At 40.8% G+C, this 15,821-nt stretch overlaps 1 protein-coding gene and 1 pseudogene across 2 annotated transcripts in view; both read right to left on the bottom strand.

Moving 5' to 3' along the window:
- Positions 1 to 11,540, bottom strand: part of LOC108317337 — a 15,009-nt pseudogene extending 3,469 nt beyond the window's left edge.
- UBTD2 (ubiquitin domain containing 2) overlaps positions 1 to 15,821 on the bottom strand; it is a 77,475-nt gene that overhangs the window by 45,491 nt on the left and 16,163 nt on the right. The window lies entirely within an intron of this gene.

The raw sequence follows: 15,821 nt of genomic DNA, 5'->3' as shown, positions 1-15,821 counted from the left end.
AAAAAAAAAAAAAGAGTAAATGCAAAGACATCATTAATCAATAATTTCCTATTCATTAAAATTTTATAATATTTTCCTGAGATTTTGCTGCAAAAATAACTGCCAATGTATTTTATACTTCCTACTTATTATTAAATCAGAACTATTTCTCGGTGGAAACTGTATTTTATGCTATTAATACATCTTAATTTTCTTTACTCTTAATGTTTTATCTGAAAACTTCTTTCCTCCCTCTCTGATCAATTGTGAAACTTCCTACAGATAAAACTTTTAGTATTCATCCTTATCCCGGGTGAAAAGCCTATTTTACCATTGAAGTTCTGTTCCTACTGATTATTCCCTTCTTAAAATGCTTAAGGATTGCTTGTTATAGAAAAAAAGTTATTTTTTTACCTTATGCAGGGTATATCACAAGTTCTAGTCAGCAAATTTAGTACTGAAATATAAAAAACCAAAATACAAACACCCACAATAACCCGTTTCTACCCTAAAATTAATCCAATGCAGAAAGATAGTCTCCTTCTTGCTTCTAAGGCTATTATATGTCATTTCATTCAATAACAGATAAGCAATTCTTTCCATTCTCAGAGATCTTGTTACAGATTAAGTTCATTCCAGAAACACTGGGTATAATTTTATAGTTTCTAAAGTTCCTTTTCACTGTGTCCTACTTGTTATGTGTTGTGGCACATCTCAACTTTTAACTTCAAATTACAAGAATTTAAAGAGAATATAAACTACTCTGAATCGTTTAGGGAGAGCATCTCTGTGACATGACGCAGCCATCATAAACCCAATGCAGTGAAAGCCAGGGTTTGTTCGACAGGCCCTGTGTGTTAATTTTTAGCAATACAACAACGATCAAGTTTTAAAAGCTCTTGAATCACCATCAAGTTAAAATTATTATCCAGGTAACTTCCTAAGACAGCAATTGGTGACTATCAGATAAAGCACAAGCTATGATAACAAAACTCTGTATTATATAAAAATAGACAAATGGGACCTAATCAAACTCCACAGCTTCTGCACAGCAAAAGAAACAGTCATTAGAGTGAAGCGGCAACCAACAGAATGGGAAAAAATTTTTGCAGTTTACTCATCGGACAAAGGGCTGATATCCAGAATTTACAAAGAACTAAAACAGATTTACAAGAAAAAAACTAACAAGCCCATTCAAAACTGGGCAAAGGATATGAACAGATACTTTACAAAAGAAGACATACATGAAGCCAACAAACACATGAAAAAATGCTCATCATCACTGGTCATCAGAGAAATGCAAATCAAAACTACATTGAGATACCATCTCATACCAGTTAGAATGGCAATCATTAAAAAATCTGGAGACAACAGATGCTGGAGAGGATGTGGAGAAATAGGAACACTTTTACACAGTTGGTGGGAGTGTAAATTAGTTCAACCATTGTGGAAGACAGTGTGGCGATTCCTCAAGGACCTAGAAATAGAAATTCCATTTGACCCAGCAATCCCATTACTGGGTATATATCCAAAGGATTATAAATCGTTCTACTATAAGGACACGTGCACACGAGTGTTCATTGCACCACTGTTTACAATAGCAAAGACCTGGAACCAACCCAAATGCCCATTGATGACAGACTGGACAGGGAAAATGTGGCACATATACACCATGGAATATTATGCAGCCATCAGAAACGATGAGTTTGTGTCCTTTGTAGGATGAACCTGGAAACCATCATTCTCAGCAAACTGACAGGAGAGCAGAAGATCAAACACCGCATGTTCTCACTCATAGGCGGGTGCTGAACAATGAGAATACATGGACACAGGGAGGGGAGCACTACACACTGGGGTCAGTTGGGGGGAAACAGGGGAGGGAGGGTGGGGGTGGGGAGTTGGGGAGAGATAGCAAGGGGAGAGATGCCAGATGTAGGTGATGGAGAGGAAGGCAGCAAATCACACTGCCACGTGTGTACCTATGCAACAATCTTGCATGTTCTTCACATGTACCCCAAAACCTAAAATGCAATAAAATAAATAAATGGGAAAAAGAAAGAAAAAACTGCAGGTTTCTCCCTCCTCCACTTCTAAGGGAGACACTTTAGGAAGCGAGAATGTCTCTGCTCCTTTTATCAGCTATAAAGCCAGGTGACCCCAAATGACCATATGCTGATATTCTAAGTGCAGAGAGAACACTTTCGTTATCTCTTCGACTTACTCCTTGGGACAAGCACTACTTTATAACTGAGATAGATTTTCCAATACTCCACTAAGTGACTGAAGAGCACAGGCTTAGAAAAACTTTATTAGACTTCCTACAGATTAAACAAAGCCTTCCTTTCTTGTACCTCGAAGAGCTCAAGGAAACTTCACTCCACACACAGTTCAACTGCTAAATTCAAGTCAAGTTTGAACTGAGTTTTAAGCTGAAAACATTCAGCACGGGATAAGAGGCAAAGGCAATGATGAGAAAGAATATAACCAAGTAAAAGGGCACAAGGGAAGATGAGCAGGATTATGACTTTTTCCCTACTTGATCCAGTTAGGTAATAACTGTGTTTACTGTCATGAAGGAAAACACTGACATACACTTTTTTTTTTTTTTTTTTTTTTGAGACAGTCTCACTTTGTCGCCCAGGCTGGATTGCACTGGCACGATTTCAGCTCACTGCAACCTCTGCCTCCCAGATTCAAGCAGTTCTTGTGCCTCAGCCTCCTTAGCAGCTGGGATTACAGGAATGTACCTCCATGCCTGGCTAATTTTTGTATTATTAATAGAGGTGGATTTTGCCATGTTGGCCAGGCTGGACTCAAATTCCTGACCTCAACTGATCCACCTGCTTTGGCCTCCCAAAGTGCTGGGATTACAAACGTGAGCCACCATGCCCGAACTTGCTCACATACACTTCTAATGCAAGGAAAGAAAAGCCAACCAAAACCCCCATCATCTGTGGAGAGAATACTGAACTAGATAACAGAAGACAAAGCTTACATTTTTGGCTATTGTTTTTATTTTTCTTTCAAATCAAAATCAGAACTGAGGACCTGTGCTTTAGTTTCCTCCACTGTAAGATGGCAATATTATCATCAGTCTTCATTAAAGTCAAAGAGCCTTTTGAAGAATCAAGAAAATGTGGCTGGGAGTGGTGGCTGACACTTGTAATCCCAGCACTGTGGGAGGCCAGGACAGGTGGATCACTTGAGGTTTGAGATCTCAGGAGTTTGAGACCTGCCTGGCCAACATGGTGAAATGCCATCTCTACTAAAAATACAAAAAATTAGCTGGGCACGGTGATGCACACCTGTAATCCCAGCTACTCAGGAGGCTAAAGCAGGAGAAGAGCTTGAACTTCGGAGGTGGAGGTTGCGATGAGCCAGATCTCACCACCGTACTCTAGCCTGAGCAACTGAGCAAGACTCCATCTAAAAAGAAAACACACACACACACACACACACACACACACACACACACACACAAATCAAGAAAATGTGTATCGATTCTTTAAAAATAAAAATGTACAATAAAATGTATCATTAACAACCGAGCATAGTGGCTCACGCCTGTAATCCCAGCACTTCGGGAGGTCAAGGTGGAGGGACCACTTGAAGTCAGGAGTTGGAGGCCAGCCTGACCAATAAGGCAAAACCTCATCTCTACTAAAACTACAAAAAAATTAGCCGGGCATGGTGGCACATGCCTGCAGTCCCAGTTACTTGGGAGGATGAAGCAGAAGAATTGCTTGAACCCAGGAGGCAGAGGCTGCAGTGAGTCAAGATCATACCACTGCCCTTCAGCCTGGGTGACAGAGCAAGACTCCATTTCAAAAAAAAAAAAAAAAGTATCGTTAACAATCACAGCTCTTTTCACATTTGTTAATTTATGAATCTTAAACAACTGAAAAGCTATTAATAACTTCAATAAGATACATTCACATACATTCAACTAGTTTTATTTGTTTTTTGAGACAGGGTCTTGCTCTGTTACCTAGGGTGAAGTGCAGTGGTATGATCTTGGTGGCTCACTGCAGCCACAACCTCCCTGGCTCAAGCAATCCTCCCACCTCACCCCCACAAGGAGCTGGGTCTACAGGTGCATGCCACCACACCCAGGTAATCTTTTTGGATTTTTTTGTACAGATAGGGTTTCATCATGTTGCCCAGTCTGGTCTTGAACTCCTGAGCTCAAGCAATCCGCTTACCTCAGCCTCCCAAAGTACTAGAATTATAAGTGTGAGTCACAGCACCCAGCCTCAATAGTATTTTATTATATACCCATTTACTTATAAATCACTGTTGAGATACTTACATACAAGTTTAAGTATGTCACTAGGTGTATTCAGTGTACACTTGTGAAAATAAGAATTGGGAAGGAAGACTTTTTTTTTGAGCTGGAGTCTCGCTCTGTCGCCAGGCTGGAGTGCAGTGATGCAATCTTGGCTCACTGCAACCTCCGCCTCCCAGGTTCAAGTGATTCTCTTGCCTCAGCCTCCCAAGTAGCTGGGACTACAGGTGCACGCCACCATGCCCAGCCAATTTTTGTATATTTGGACGAGACAGTTTCACCATGTTGTCCAGGTTGGTCTCGAACTCCTGACCTCGTGATCCTCCTGCCTCGGCCATCCAAAGTGCTGGGATTATAGGCGTAAGCTACCGTGCCTGGCCAGTACCACACACTGTTTAGATTCCATGTAAAGGGAACAGCACAAAAACCCTGATATGGGAAGAAGCTGTGCATGAGCCGCTTGATGTAAAGACTGCATCGGCATCCCACTTGTTTCATCTGAATCTAATCCATTCTCATAAGCAACAGTCAGATTTTTAAAAACACAGCAGAGCAGACACCAGACTTTACCTACCAGGTCCTTCTCAGCATGCCATCTGATTCTGGTTCCTACTTCACAAGCCACAGACAAACTGTCAAACACATCCCTTTCCACGAAGTATTTCCTGTCTGAATTTTCTATAGTTAAACATAAAATAACTTGGCTCCAATTGTAGGCAAAGAGATGCAGTATTTTACGTCCAAGAGAGGAAGGAGAAAAGTAATGCTACGTGAGAGATAGGGAGAGTAGGCCTAATAGTGCTAAGTTGCATATAGGCTAAGAGGTAAGGTTCACATCATAAACAAACAACTTCACTTACAGTACATTAAGCAGCCAAAAGCTGGCTGGCTGCAGTGGCTCATGACCATGATCCCAACACTCTGGAGGCCCAGGCAGGGCAGATCACCCAAAGCCAGGACTTCAAGATCAACCTAGACAACAAAGCAAGACACCATCTATATAAAAAATTTAGAAATCAGCCAGAAGCAGTGCTGTGTGCCTACAGTCCTAGCTATCCAGAGGCTGACTGAGGCAGGAGGATTGCTTGACTGCCCAGGAGTTTAAGGTTCCAGTGAGCTTTGATCACATCACTGGCCTAGGTAACAGAGTAAGAGCCTCTCTTTAAAAAAAAGATTTCCCTAGGATCTTACCATAGATTTTTAAAAGTGGTTCCAAAGAACCCAAGAGAACGAAACACACACCTGCTTCAGAGATCCATAAACACAACTGAGATTACTCTGTAAAACATATTTTTGCTATTTTAAAGAACTATAATAAAAAGTTCCACAAATGTTAAGTTTCTAACATGAAGACCATCATGAGACATGTTAGCTTATGCTACCGGGTCAAAATGATTGTAAAGAAATAGGAATGGCCGGGCTTGGTGGCTCACACCTGTAATCCCAGCACTGTGGGAGGCCAAGGCGGGTGGATCACGAGGTCAAGAGATCAAGACCAACCTGGTCAACATGGTGAAACCCCGTCTCTACTAAAAATACAAAAATCAGCTGGGCATGGTGGCGCGTGCCTGTAATCCCAGCTACTCAGGAGGCTGAGGCAGGAGAATTGCCTGAACCCAGGAGGCGGAGGTTGCGGTGAGCCAAGATCGCGCCATTGCACTCCAGCCTGGGTAGCAAGAGTGAAACTCCGTCTCAAAAAAAAGAAATAGGAATGAAGCTTCTCTTGCCATCTTTACGCATATATGAAACTTAGGAAACTTCCTGCAAATGTGTTACTGATTGGGAAAACCACAGGTCTGCATGATGTCTTTTGTTAATACAGGCATGTATATATCCAGTCCCTTAAAACTGTACAAGTGAGCACACTAACACAGTATACGAATGTCTAGGTTCCACTAAATGTCACAGCAAGCTCAAACGCATCTGGCTCAGTATTTGCTCTCATCAACACAAAGTAAATAAACAATACTCAGAGAAAATATAACAAGTGATAACACTACTTGACATGATATGTTTAACTTCTGAGTACAGCTGATGATGTTAGTGATTCAAACTTAAAATCTCCTACATTACTTTATGAGACTCTAAATCATGTTTAAGAAAATTTTGCATATCAGGAATTTGTTGATTCCATACCATCAAAACAAAATATAAAGAAATCAAATGCTAAGGCTATGTTCAATGACAGATAAATAGAGATAAATAGAACACTCCATGTTAACGTCTGAATCTACTGATTTCATCTAACATACTTAAAAATGAAAGCTGGCAAGTCAACTGACTTATTTAAGGTCATAAAGAAATGGAGGGTGAGTGGAACTAGGTTCCACTCCAGAAGAACTCAAGGGTTCTTCTGACTCCCAGGTCTTTTCATTACACTATATGGTCCTATTTAACAAAGCTCCTGTTCTAGAACTAAGAAAGGCTTCCACTAGGAGAATATTATTTTCTCTCTAATGCCATTATAAAGTCAAAGATGTGTTCCACACAAATGATAATTGAGCCTAAAGCATTATAAGAGAAACGATCTCTGCCCCAGGTCCAATGCAGCTTACATCCTGAGAAGATAAGTGCTGTATAAAAATAGCCAAGATAGAAGATTTTTTTTTTTTTAAATAGGAGTCGGGAGGATAAGTACTATAAGAGTAGTACTAAGGAAGTTCAGAAAATGGCAGGATTATTTCTGGGTAGAAAAATGAGAAAAAGGCTCAGAGTTGGTCAGTAATGAAAGATTATCCTAGTTGGAACACAGAAGTGGGAAGACTGTGGGTCTACTGTAGCCTGGAAAATAGTTACATCATCCTCTGTAGAATTAAATCTACCTAATTTCCAGGAAAAACATAGGGGCTACAGCACACATTAAATGACAAAGGGCCACATTCAGACAAATCCAGATTGTGGTACATTCTATAAGACTCTTCAAAAAGTAAATGTTGGCCGGCATGGCAGCTCACGCTTGTAATCCCAGCATTCTGGGAGGCTGAGGTGGGTGGATCACTTGAGATCAAGAGTTCAAGACCAGCCTGGCCAACATTGTAAAACCCCATCTCCATCAAAAAACACAAAAAATTAGCCAGCATGGTGGCATGCGCCTGTATTTCCCAGCTACTCAGGAGGCTGACACAGGAGAATTGCTTGAAACCGGGAGGCAGAGGTTGCAGTGAGCCAAGACCGTGTCACACTCCAGCCTGGGTGACAGAGTGACACTACATCTCAAAACAAAAAAGAAAATGTCACAGGGAAGAAGAGGAAGAGTTCCAGATTTTAAAAGACTATAGTGACAAACACAATGTCTAAATGCTGATAAGATCTGATTTTGGGGAAAAAAATCCCAGGTATAGAAGACATTTTGGGGATAATTAAGGGATTCAGACTATGGACTAGCTCTCAGAGGACATGAAGATATAATAATCTTTCTTAGCAGTGATAATGATATTGTCGTTACGTAGGACAGCTTTATTTTTAAGAGATTCATGTTGAAGTATCATGATATCTATGTTCACACTTTCAAACAGGCGCAAAAAAATGATATATATCAAAAAAAGATATATAAAGAAAATTTGACAAAACATCATTTGTTTAATATAGGTGACAGGCGTTCAAGTATTTCTGTACTAGAGCCTTCCAACTTTTCAGTATGTTTGAAAATTGTCATTTAAAAAGCTTGGGTGGGGCAAGGTGGCTCATGCCTGTAAATCGCAGCACTTTGGGAGGCTGAGGCGGGTAGATCATTTGAGGTTAGGAGTTGGATATCAGCTTAGCTGACAGGTTGAAATCCCATTTCTACTAAAAATAGAAAAATTAGCTTGGCAGTAGTGGCATGCACCTGTAATCCTAGCTCCTTGGGAGGCTGAGGCAGGAGAATCACTTGAGCCTGGGAGGAAGAGGTTGTGTTAAGCCGAGATTGCACCACTGCACTCCAGTCTGGGTGACAGAGTGAAGCCCTGTCTCAAAAAAAATAATAATAACAAATAATTTGAAAAAAGAATTAAATGTAACCTTGGTAAAGATGATCTAATCCGGCCGGGCTTGGCGGCTCACGCCTGTAATCCCAGCACTTTGGGAGGCCGAGGCGGGTGGATCACGAGGTCAAGAGATCGGGACCATCCTGGTCAACATGGTGAAACCCCGTCTCTACTAAAACTACAAAAAATTAGCTGGGCATGGTGGCGCGTGCCTGTAATCCCAGCTACTCAGGAGGCTGAGGCAGGAGAATTGCCTGAACCCAGGAGGCAGAGGTTGCGGTGAGCCGAGATCGCGCCATTGCACTCCAGCCTGGGTAACAAGAGCAAAACTCCGTCTCAAAAAAAAAAAAAAAGATGATCTAATCCATCCACTCCCACTCAACAATGAAAGAAATTGCGTCAAACACAGCTCCTGGAGGCCTCTTTTCATAACAAGATTAAAACCTAAACAGGCAGAACGTGGTGGCTCATGCCTGTAATCCCAGCACTTTGGGAGGCCAGGGCAGGTGGATCACAAGGTCAGGCATTCAAGACCAGCCTGTCCAACATGGTGAAACCCTGTCTCTACTAAATATACAAAAATGATCCAGATGTGGTAGTGGGCACCTGTAATCCCAGTTACTCGGGAGGCTGAGACAGGAGAATCGATTGAATCCAGGAGGCAGAGGTTGTAGTGAGCTGAGATCACGCCATTTCACTCCAGCCAGCCTGGGTGACAAGAGTGAACTCCGTCTCAAAAACAAAAAACAAAAAACAAAAAAAAAACCCCAAGCAGTCTGAAGAATCTCAGACCAAACTTTTTCCATATGCCAGAAAATTGCGACCTAAGAGACACAGACTGATTCTGTAACAAACATATATATGTGCATGTAAAAAATGTTGGACACAGGCCAGGTGCAGTGACTCATGCCTGTAATTCCAGCACTTTGGGAGGTCAAGATGGGCAGATCACCTGAGGTCAGGAGTTTGAGACCAGCCTGACCAACATGGAAAAAACCTGTCTCTACTAAAAATACAAAATTAGCCAGGTGTGGTGATGCATGCCTGTAATCTTAGCTACTCAGGAGGCTGAGGCAGAAGAATTGCTTGAATCCAGGAGGAGGTTGCAGTTAGTGGAGATCATGCCGTTGCACTCCAGCCTGGGTGACAAGACAAGAGTGACCTCGTATCAAAAAAAAAAAGTTAAACACATTTCTCCTTTTTTTTTTTTTTGAGTCAGGGTCTTGCTCTGTCACCCAGGCTAGAGTGCACGATCACAGATCATCATTGCAGCCTTGAACTCATGAGCTCAAACAGATCCTCCCACCTCAGCCTCATGAGTAGCTGGGACTAGAAGCATGGCCACCACCAGGCCTGTCTAATTTTCTTTTTAAATTTAAATACATTTCTTATGATTAATCTGTGATAATAAGGATTGTGTAACTCTTATTTAAAAGTTCTGAAACTAGAAATATTTCGAATTTTAGATTTTTTCAGATTTGAATACTTGCAGCACACATACTAGTGAGCATCCCTAAACTGAAGACCTGAAATCCTCTGGGCACTAGTTATGGTGGCACTCAACAAGTTTTGGATTTTGGAGCATTTCAAATTCTGGATTAGGGGTGTCCAACCTCTAGCATTAAAACTGTAACGGAATAAAAATGTTAGACTACAATAACCTAGTACATCAGAATTTTACATAAAATAACCTTGCAAAATGCAGCATTACATGGGAATTAGTCTGCTAGAAGCACGAAAACAAAAATTTTAAACCACTTAACTAATATCACCTATATTTTCTCACAACTTGGTCTACGGATTATGGCAATCATGCCTTCCCAAATCTAATAACATATCTTAATAACTTCACATTTCACCCATCTTCTCTACAAGCTTCTTGGCAATCCCCCCTAAATGTCATGTTTTTTCATGTCTCGGTACAAGTAATTTCCTCTGCATACATAATGCCCCTCTCTGCCTTTTCTTCATCTAATCCTCTTTCAAGACAAACTTCTTATATATATCACTGTTTAGTGATGCTTTCTGACCCTGCTCCCCACTCTTCCTTGAACTTACATAATACAGTATTCATTGCTGTAGAGACTTTTTGAACTTTACCTAAGTTCTACTTAAATGTGTGATTCCTCCAGTAGACCATAAGGTACTTAATATCACAGATCAGGCCTTATTTATATCTCTAATTAAAGCTAGCTTCAAGTGCTGGAAGTTGGAATAATGAAAGGTATTGTTTTTTAACACTTCAGGAAGAAGCATCTTAACTCACTTAAGAAATAAAGTGGTTGCCCTAAGTTGAGGGCAGATTCATAACTAAATGAACTGAATTATTTGTTACTACACCCCTTTGATATTCTTATCACATAGCCCACAAGCATAGAAACTGAACCAATGCAAAGAAATAACTTGACCTTGCTTATACCTAAAAGCCCACTATAATAAAAAAAAAAAAAAAAAAAAAAAAAAAAAAGGCTTTCCTTTGAGGGTAAGAACTCAATCAGAAAAGCCCAAAAGTCATTAATTCATTACTCAGTCAAGTTTTGAGCAAATGTAAATATAACTATGACTTCACACTCCTGTAATTCATTTACAATGGCTTTCACATGTAAATATTTTATTCTTAGATGTCTAACTTCAACAGAAATTCCATTTCAGAAAACAGAGCAATAATGGAAACTTCTAAGTTTCATTGCAAACATGCAAAAATATGGCATCACAACACCCAATGTACACTCAGCAGTATTTAACCTCTCAGCTCAATATATGGATATATTAAAAACCAAACTTGATTCTCGCTGATGGCACATCAAAGTAGCTGATGCAAGACAAATACATGCTGATTGCTCTTGGCCAACACACATGCATCTTTAAGTACATACGCATTAGTAAAGCTCTATCTTCCTTGAATCACCAGTGAATCAAGAAAAGCTTGCTGGCAGCCTAGTACTGCCAGATAAGCAGAAGCAGAAAGATGGGAGGGTTGAAGAGGGGCATGAGAAGAATCAGGTGCAGTGGCCCTCCAAATGACGATAACCACTCAGGTGGTCTGCAGTAAGGAAAAATGAAAATCACTAAATCAGCAAATTGATCACGTCCAATTAATTTGATCATGTTGCTGAAACTAAATCAACCTGATGTATTCCTGAAACAAGATAAGAATGTGTTTTGGTCAAAAGCCACAAGAGATATAATTAATTCATCAATGTAAAGGCAAAAAATTGTTATTACTAGTGATTTAATACTCAATAATCATTCTCATTAGAGGACTCACCTGGGTAAAGTACTACTAACAAGGTACTGCCAAAGCTTTGCATGTACAGTAAGAAAAACAGGCAGATTTAAAAATAAAATCCATCTATTAAAATCTGTCCAAAGAGGGGGCATTAGAGACCAGGGCTATCAAAAGTCAGAAGAATAACAATTGCTATGATGTCTAACGGATTAAAGCTTCTGTACATAAGATACAGCACTAATGGCCGGGTACAGTGGCACATGCCTGTAATCCCAGCACTTTGGGAGGCCAAGGCAGGTGGATTGCTTGAGGTCAGGAGTTTGAGACCAGCCTGGCCAACATGGTGAAACCCCATCTCTTGAAACAAACAAACAAACAAAAACATACAGCACTAATAACTAATTCCTAAATAAATTTAGAGATGAAAAAAATCCTCACTTAATGTCCAGTGCAAAATTCTTTAAAAATGCCTTCCAACATAAATTCCAATCTTTTATTTGATAGATAACTGAAAATGGAGTGGGACTAGCCCAATGGAAGGCAGATGATCAAGCAGCAGCTACGATGGCCCACGTCAGTTTTTCATGTAAACTCTACTGCTAAAACTTTTCCCAAAGAGGGTTCAGCTCTCCCCATATCCAATATTTTCTGACTGTAGCTTCCTTGACCTCTATATTAAGTTCTCATACCTGCTAGACCTGCCTATCCAGATTACCACTGTATTTCCAGCCTACCTCTTCTTGCTGCCCATTTTCCTTTTGGTCCTCTCCCCACAGCTCCACTCCTTCTAGTAAAATCTGCCATCTTCTGCTTTGTATCAAGTAAATTGCCTCTAAAAGTCTCTTGCCAAAGAGGTATGAAATTTTAGACACCTCTCTCATAAAGCCCCGGAGGTCACCAATCCAGAAAATATGAAGGATTTTTACTTCCACTGTCACACTTGGGATAAAAGTAGACTAAATCTTCAGTCATCCTCATCCTCAATTTTGCTTTACTCTTCTTGTTGTTGAGACAGAGTTTCACTCTGTTGCCAGGCTGGAGTGCAGTGGCGAGATCTCAGCTCACTGCAACCTCTGCCTCCCAGGTTCCAGTGATTCTCCTGCCTCAGCCTCCCAAGCAGCTGGGACTATAGCTGCACCCCACCACGCCCAGCTAATTTTTGTATTTTTAGTAGAGACAGGGTTTCACCATGTTGGCCAGGATGGTCTCAATCTCTTGACCTTGTGATCCATCCGCCTCAGCCTCCCAAAGCACTGGGATTATAGACATGAGACGTGAACCACTGCACCTGGCCATTGTACTCTTTACTATAGGCATAACGCAAAGATTAGAAGCATAAGAAAATTTAATAAACCTGTTAGATGATGTGTAGAATATAATGGACACTGAAAATACATAAGAAAGCAAGCTTGGCATGGTGGCTCACGTCTGTAATCCCAGCACTTTGGGAGGCCGAGGCAGCCTGATCACCTGAGGTCAGGGGTTCGAAACCAGCCTGATCAATATGATGAAATCCCGTCTATGCTAAAAATACAAAAATTAGCCAGGCATGGTGGTTATGCGCCTGTAATCCCAGCTACTCTGGAGGCTGAGACAGGAGAATCACTTGAACCGGGGAGGCTGCAGTGAGCCAAGATCACGCCATTACACTATAGCCTCTGCAACAAGAGGGAAACTCCATGTCAAAAAAAAAAAAAAGAAGAAGAAAGAAGTACATGTAACATTCTTGGTGAAGAAAAGTCTTACAGAGACTGTGTTTGTCCTGAACCACACCAATCTCAAAAGGGCTACTGGTATATTCTGGGATTATATACCCAAGAAGTCTACCTTATTTTAGGATATGAGTAACAAACTATAGCTAGAATTTTTGCAAACACCACATATTAATCCGTTCTTATGCTACTATAAAGAACTGCCCACAACTGGGTAATTTATAAAGGAAAGAGGTTTAATTGGCTCAATTCCACAGGGCTAGGGAAGTCTCAGGAAACTCACGATAATGGTGGAAGGGGCAGCAAACATGTCCTTCTTCACATGGCAGCAGGAAGAAGTGCTGAGCAAAAGGGGGAAAAGCCCCTTATAAAACCATCAGATCTTGTGAGAACTCACTCACTATCACAAGAACGGCATGGAGGTAACCGCTCCCATGATTCAATTACCTCCCACCGGGTCCCTCTCATGACACATGGGGATTATGGAAACTACAATTCAAGATGAGATTTGGCTGTGAACACAGCCAAACTATCACGCCACAACTAGAACCAAGTTACTAAACAAAATTATTTTCTGAAACTACAAGAATGATCTGTTCTAAATACAACCAGATCAGTTTCACAAGCAGAGACCTGCTTTCCTGTTTCTCAATTCAACAAAATTCAGTATACAAAGTACCTACTTACTATATGTCAGGCCTGATTAGAAGTAATTTTCTTATTTCTTCATCCTTTATGAAACTCTCGACTCAATTCTTAGTATTTTCCTCTTCTTTCACTTACTTATTAGCAGTCACTCACTTTTACACCTTCAGTCAACTTACCCCAGCTGATCCCAAAATTCATAATCATAAGCTCTAAGCATCTAGAGTTCCATATCTAAATTTCTGTACCATACTAACTGGTGACTCTACTTAAACATTCTCTGTCATCTATATCTTAACATATACTGAATGCTAAACCAGGACATTCCCCAGACATCTTTCTTATTCCTTCAAACCTGCCAGGCTAACTTAATATTCCTGGTCACTCAGCTTTATTAACACGGTATTACTTTACTTCTCCTTTTCTCTTCTGTATCTCTACATCCAATAAATCACCAACTCATGCCATTTTTTTCCCTGATAGGTTCCTCATCCTAGTCTCTTCCTACTTTAGACAATCCTACACCAATGCTTCTCAAACCTTAAATAGGAAATCACTTGAGAATCTTATGAAAATGCAGATTCTGTAGGTCTGAGGTGGGGCCTGAGGTTCTGAGCTTCTAACATGCTCCCTCCCAAGTGATGCCAATATTCCTGGTCCAGAGACACTTTGAGCAACAAAGTGTAGACTGTAAATTCCTTTGAGGGCAGAGATTTTTTTTCCCTCTGTTGTAATCCCAGTAACTAGCACGTAACTAGTGGTTCAAATAATATTTAGTGAATGATATTTAGCAGTCAGTACACTCTTTCCATTAGATGATAACCTCTTCTCTTCAAGACTTCACAGTAACATCCGACTCAATACCTGTCCAGTTTCTCCATCATTTTCTCTCACCCACTCTGCTTAAGCCAAAGCAGCTACTTTAACAACCATTACCCCATGCATGTATTATTTACAACCACTTCCAAGCTTTGCTTCATAATCATTCTTCCATCTGGTATGTTCTGCCAGTCTATGAAGAACATATCTTTTCTTTTTTTTTGAGACAGGGTCTTGCTCTGTCACCCAGTCTGGAGTGCAGTGGCACAGAAAACATGGCTCACTGCATCCTGGAACTCCTGCGCTCAAGCAATCCTCCCATCTCAGACTCCTGTGTAGTCGAGACCATAAGCACACACCACCACACCTGGATGATCTTTTTTTTTTTTTTGGTAGAGATGAGGGTCTTACTTTGTTACACAGGCTGGTCTCAAACTCCTGGGATCAAGCCTCAACCTCCCAAAGTGTTAGGATTACAGGCATGAGCCATCACGCCCAACTAAGAACATGTCTTTAAAAAACTAGTTTATCTTGATCACTTTTTTTTAAAATTGGGATGATCCAGGTGAATATTCTGATCACTTTTAAATAGCTTCTCAGCTACCACTTTGTCTTCCTTTATTCCCTCAGCACTTGCACAGTTATGCTATGGTATTATCTGTTTATATAGTGTTTTATAGTTGCTTCACATGTGCACATTACGCTTTCCTTAAAAGGGACTGTGACATGCTCAAGAAATAGGATCATGACTTCTCTTTTCCAGACCACAGTGACCAATAAAATGTTGGGCATATTGTGGTACTCAATGCTTGTTGACTGTAAAATACTTCCCCAGAAAATGCAGCCATCATCTCTCAAGAAGGTGGGCCAGGTACAGTGGCTCGCACTGGTAATCCCAGCACTTGGTGGCTCATGCCTGTAATTCCAGCACTTTGGGAAGCCAAGGCAGGTGAATCACAAGGTCAGGAGTTCAAGACCAGCCTGGCCAATACGCTGAAACCCCGTCTCTACTAAAAATACAAAAAGTAGCTGGGTGTGGTGGCACACACCTCTAATTCCAGCTACTCAGGTGGCTGAGGCAGGAGAATTGCCTGAACCTGGGAGGCGGAGGTTGTGAAGGTTACAGTGAACCGAGATTGAACCATTGCACTCTACTCTGCTCAACATGGTGAGATTTCGTCTCAAAA

This window comes from Cebus imitator, unplaced genomic scaffold (genome assembly GCF_001604975.1).
Source record: "Cebus imitator isolate Cc_AM_T3 unplaced genomic scaffold, Cebus_imitator-1.0 Scaffold200, whole genome shotgun sequence".
NCBI lineage: Eukaryota > Metazoa > Chordata > Mammalia > Primates > Cebidae > Cebus > Cebus imitator.
This window is presented reverse-complemented; position numbering and strand designations above follow the sequence as displayed.